This window comes from Hyperolius riggenbachi, chromosome 8, assembly GCF_040937935.1.
Source record: "Hyperolius riggenbachi isolate aHypRig1 chromosome 8, aHypRig1.pri, whole genome shotgun sequence".
Taxonomy (NCBI): Eukaryota; Metazoa; Chordata; class Amphibia; order Anura; family Hyperoliidae; genus Hyperolius; species Hyperolius riggenbachi.
Window position 1 is genome coordinate 127,108,032 of NC_090653.1, and position 6,000 is coordinate 127,114,031.

Genomic DNA, 6,000 nt, shown 5'->3' on the forward strand with positions numbered 1-6,000 from the left:
CCCCCAAATGGTGTTCTCCTGCATCCCCAATGTGTCCTCCTGTGTTCCCCATGTCTCCCCCACGTGTCCCCCATGTCTTCCCCATGTGTCCCCATGTCTCCTCCTGTGTCTCTTTCTGTCCCAGTGTGTACCCGATCCCCCCTCCGCTCCATCCCCGTGTCTCCAATCCCCCACCCCCTTCCCCTGTGTAGTGGTAGCTAGCTTACCTAATCATGGCACCCGCAGAATTGCTGACATCCTTCTCCTCTGTGCGGCTCCCTCTAGTGATCGGCTTGTATAGATTGCATCATAATTGTAGACTAAAGCTAAGTACACACTTTCAATTATAATTGGCCAATTACTGACCAATTTTACCACCTCCATGTAGTAAGAGGGCCAGCAGATTTTGAATACTAAAGCTGGGAAATTATGAGATAAAAGTTTTTGATCAGAAAGATCAAAAATAATCTGCAGATAATCTTTGTAAAAAAGTTCACAAAAGACCTCCAACGATATTTGTCTCTCAATCTTTCCGATCCATCCCGGTGAACCTGATCTGCAGATGATTGTTCATTAAAGTACACCTGAAGTGAGAGGGGTATGGAGGCTGCCGTATTTATTGCCTTTTGGGCAATAAGAGTGCCTGGCGGTCCTGCTGATCCTCTGCCTCTAATACTTTTAGCCATAGACCCTGAACAAGCATGCAGCACATCAGGTGTTTCTGACATTATTGTCAGATCTGACAAGATTAGCTGCATGCTTGTTCCTGGTGTGATTCAGACACTGCTGCAGCCAAATAGATGAGCAGGGCTGCCAGTCAACTGGTTTAAATGGAAATAAATATGGTGGTCTCTATATCCCTCTCGTTACAGTTGTCCTTTAAACAAGGTGTGTATGAGATCTGTAGATATTTAAAGATAATCTGAAGCCAGATTAAAAATGGCTTTTTAGCTTATATCCATGTGAGGCATGTTTGCCGTAGCTAAAACGCCGCTATCCCACGGCATAACGAGGGGTCTTTACTCTCCAAATTCCCCCTGCAAAATCCACGACTTTCTTGGTCGTGGATTTTGCTGCCCCTGTGCGCTTCCGTGTGAGGCCGGGCTAATGGCCGCAGCCCTGCCTCACACGCGTCTGTCAGCGTGTATCGCCGCCTCTCCCCTGCCCCTCTCAGTGAAGGAAGACTGAGAGGGGCGGGGGAAAGGCGCGATACACCCTGACAGTTGCGTGTGAGGCAGGGCTGTAGCTCATAGCCCGGCCTCACACAGAAGCGCTGCCCGGGCACCATGGAGGGGATTTGGGGGTAAAGACCCCTCGTTATGCCGTGGGATAGCGGCGTTTTAGCAGGGGCAAACATGCCTCACATGGATATAAGGTAAAAAGCCATCTTTAATCTGGCTTCAGATTCTCTTTAACTTTTGTGTGCACAGGCATGATTGCAGGAACTCGCTACTGTAACCTTTTAAAAGGAGGTGACTTATGAAGAATCAACACAAAAAAATTTGGAATTGGTGGAATTCAGAACAAGTTTTCAAATTTGTATATGTCTTCCCCATGTGTCCTACTGTGTCCCCATGTGTCCTACTGTGTCTCCTTCTGTCCCAGCGTGTAACCATTTACAACCCCCCCCCCCCCCCCCCCCCCCCGCTTAGGTGTGCTAATTACTTGGATCAATTCAGAATAAAACCTTTTTGGAATTCATTCGTTGCTCATCCCTACCCACCCTATATCTTCCCCCTTGCCCACTTCCCCGCTACGGTTCGTAACTGCAGGGAAATATGGAAGCAGGGATTTGTGCCAACTTTCATTCCCATATGTGGGCACAGAGTGGGTGCTGGCAGAAACAATGTCTGCAGCATTCTCGCTGCCTGCTCCTCCACGTGCTTCCCTGTGGCGACTCAGGTGTGCAAGGGGAGATAGAGGGTGGGTAGGGATACAGGACTGGCTGCCAGAGGTTATATGAGGGGGGAAGGGGGAGGAGTCAGAGCCAGCAAGGAGCCGAAGCAGCCGGCATCAGGTCATTTCTGAAATTGGCCGCTGTAACACGGCCACTTCGCATTTTGGCTGACCAGAACCTGTCCATGGTGGCCAGACTTTGGGTTCTGGCCGTAACATATATGCCAAGTGCACCAAAAGGAACAAACATTTGCATTGGCTGAAATGGAACACTCAGGGTGCTAATTCAATTTTGGAACAGATCGCCAATCAAATGGCAGTGGAAATTATGGCTTATGTTGAACTGGATCTTGCAGCAAACTGGAACATGCACGTTGCTCAACTTTTGTATCATCATGGAAAACTTTTTGGATCATCATCTGAAATTGGCCACGGCAGCCTCTATACTCCCCTCGGAGAGTATGATGTGAGTAGTAGGGATAGTCAATGAGATGCTAATAATCCTCAGCTCATGCAAATGTTTTAAACCAGAGGTAAACATGTAAATATGCAATTTTTTGCACATGTATGCAGCTCCAAAACTAGGGATGGTTGGAAATACCAATTTTCAATTCTGCAGAAATTCAGATTTCAGCAAATGTCAATTTCCGTTTTTCCGATTTCTGTGGAGCATTTAATTAGTCATTTTTTTGCATCAGAAAATGCTAACAATGGAAATGGAAAGTCTTGAGATTGATCTAAAATTACCACGGTTATCCGATCTTTCTGAGGAATTCCGATCGTAAATTTCAATTTTGTGGAATCCGAATGAGTATCCCCAACAGAGCAATCCAACAGAGCAGCTGCTGTATTAACCTTCTTAGCGGTAACTCCCGAGTCAGGCTCGGGTCTGGAAAACCACAGCTCAGAGCGGTAACCCCCAAGCCTGACTCATGGTAGCAGCCGTGAGGTTATTGCAGAGTATAGCGCGCAGCGGTTGTTTCAACTCATCTCCCCCGGGATCCAGACGCCGGCAGCCATTCTCCTTCTTGTCCTCAGAGGCTCTGCATCCCTCTGCTGAGATTGTCATATGTTGTCAGCCGGTTATCTCACTATAGCGTTGCAGCACCACCTGGAGGACAGAGGGAGAACTGTAGCGCTGGAGCCCAGAAAGGAAAGTACAGGGGCTGCAGCAGGCTCTCTGGGGGTATGATTTTTTTTGTTGTCTTGCTTTTAGGGTCTAAAAGCTAATTAAAAAATAGTACCGCTTTTAGACACTAAAATCAGGAAGGAATCATAACGCCAGGGAGGTTAAACTGGTCCATTTTCAAGCTGCACAAATACGCATAAACTATGCATTCAACTCAGAATTATCAGCATTCGCTGATACACTGCTCCTACGACGGGAGCTCGGCTATGAAGAAGAGGGTCCCGGTGAGGATCGGTGGGCTGCAGGATGATTAGAGAGCATCTCGGTGATATCTACCGAGATAAGTACCTAACGTTTACCTTTTGTAACCTCACAGGTTTGCTTTAATGGGAACTTGAACTGAGAGGTACATGGAGCCTTTTAAACAATACCAGTTGCCTGGTAGTTCTGCTGCACAGAGGTTTCTGACAAATATCTGACAAAATTTGCTGCAAGATTGTTTCAGGTGTGTCATTCAGACCCTACAATGATCGTCAAAACTGCTAGGCAACTGGTGTTGTTTAAAAAGAAACAAATATGGCAGCCTCCATCTACCTTTCGCTTCAGGCTTCCTTTAAAGGGAACCTGAAGTGAGAAGTATATGGAAAGGGCAATTTTTATTTAGTTTTAAACAATACCAGTTGCCTGGCAGTTATGTTAATTGGGTACATATTATTTCGGCACCGCTTTTGGCGCAGGGAGAGCCAAACGACGGCTTTCCCCACTGCCGCTAAACTCCGAGGCGGCGTTAAATACTATTCCCCCTCCGAGTTGTTGCAACTCCGAGGGAGATGTAATTCGGGGTCTAGCAGCCTCCAGAGCCCCGAATTACCACTACGCAGGGCACGCATCATAGCATTGCTGCTATGACGGTGCCCAGTTTCGGCACTTGGCTCTCAGAGCCGCGCGCCGAAATGAACTGATCCGATGTTAATATATTTGGCAGCAGTAGTGTCTGAATCCCACCAAAAACAAGCATGCAGCTAATCTTGTCAGTGTTGACAATAATGTCAGAAACATCTGATCTGCATGCTTGTTCAGGGTCTATGGAGTCTAAGCATTAGAGGCAGAAGATCAGCAGGACTGCCAGGCAACTGGTATTGCTTAAAAGGAAATAAATATGGCAGCCTCCATATACTTCTTACTTCACTTGTCCTTTAACCTTCTGGGGACCAGCTGCCTAACCTCCCTTAGGGACTAGAGTATTTTACGTGTGTGTGTGTGTGTGTGTGTGTGTGTGTGTGTGTTGGGGGGGGGGGGGGGGGGGGCATGCAACACCTGGCCATGTAATCACCTTTACAAGTGCAGAGTAGGATTTACTTGTGGCGGTCCCCGAAAGGTTAAGGTGCCACTATTGGTTCAATTTTACCTTCCATTTGACCTTCTCATAGATCGGATTGGATACTGTTGATGGTGCCAAACAATTGGATCTTGATCAGATTATCAATCCATTTTCTGGATCAATTATATCTGAAACAATCAAATTGTTTATAAGATTCATTATTTTTTTTATGGGAGCGATTGATGACTTCTGATTGTTTCCTTCCAATCACAATTATTGTAAGGTCGATCGTGCAGTAAAATTGGATTGTTAAGTGGCCCATACACCTAACGATTTTCCCGCCGATATACAGCAGATTCGATCAATGTGATAGAATCTGCTGTGAAATCGGTGCGCAAACACTAACAGAACGATCGTTTTCCGTCCAAAATCAATCGTTCCCGTCGAGCTGTCCGTGCGGAAGATTTTTTTCGATCGTCGGTAGGTCGGGAGTGTGCGTCGATAGCGGCGTTCGAATGCCCGACGCAATACAGCGGCAATACATTACCTGTTCCGCCGGCGCGTATCCCCACTGTCACCGACTCACCGCTGCTCCATCTTCGCGCTGGGCTCCGAGTCTAGCAAGCTTCACTTCTTCCTGTCCCAGCAGGAAGTTTAAACAGTAGAGCGCCCTCTACTGTTTAAACTTCCCCGGACAGAAAGAAATGAAGCCAGCCGGAACCCGGAGCCCAACGGAGAAGAAGACAGCGGTGACACGCGCCGGCGGATCAGGTAATGTATAGCTGGCGGGGGGCAGCGGCAGCACCACCACCACAGATTGTGATCGGTTTCATCCTGAAATCGAATCACAATCTGTTTGCAGTATAGGCAGCCATACGACCCCTCTCTGATCAGATTCTATCAGAGAGGGATCTATTTGTTGGTCAAATCTGATGGCAAATCGACCAGTGTATGGCCACCTTTAGTGGGCACTTTAATATTGACTACAACAGCCACTCTCCATATTGATCTGCACAGCTAATGCAATAAGTTCAAACCAGCAGTGTACACTGATGGGCAGTTTTGATCAATCTCACCCTCTCCTTAGTGGATGTTTCATCCAATGTCTAAAAGTTCAATGTTCCCACCTTACCTTCCACTTTCCTCTGGCTCCAGCATCATCTCTCCGAGTCCTTCCCAAGAAGATCACGTCCTGATTCAAAGGTTCCCCTTTCTTTCAGTTCCTGCAGGTGGGTGCTCCCTCTGGTGACCTCTCCAGGAACTGCAAAGTAACAGAGTTCCAGCTTACAGCACACTTGAACCTGCTCCAGCTCAAAGGAAATTAAAAACAATTGATCCAATTTCACTTGAATTGGAGCTGGTTCTTATGTAAAGTGGAAGCTCAGGAGGTAGTAATATTTACTCAGAAAAAACCCAAGACATTTTTACCTCTGGTTTAAAAAGGAAACAGAAGAGTGTTTTTCGCAACTTCCCTGTACTTTCTCTCAGCGCTTACACTATATAAAATGTATGTGAACTGTGTCCATGTCATTTTATTCTGTCATATGGTAATCTCTGGGAAGGGTGCTGAGCTGCTGACTGAAATTTGTTTTCTATTGATGTTCACACACCCATTGGGAAGCGGCCTTGTGCAATCAGCATCTGACTTTCACATACCCGTATTTTTCGACGTATA

General features: G+C 46.7%; 1 protein-coding gene across 1 annotated transcript in view; it reads right to left on the reverse strand.

Moving 5' to 3' along the window:
• Positions 1–5,495, reverse strand: part of NRK (Nik related kinase) — a 506,445-nt gene extending 500,950 nt beyond the window's left edge. The window contains exon 1 of the mRNA XM_068251057.1: positions 5,458–5,495. The gene's annotated coding sequence lies outside the window, so the exon portion shown is untranslated. The remainder of the gene's footprint in view (positions 1–5,457) is intronic.
• Between the last annotated feature and the right edge of the window lie 505 nt (positions 5,496–6,000).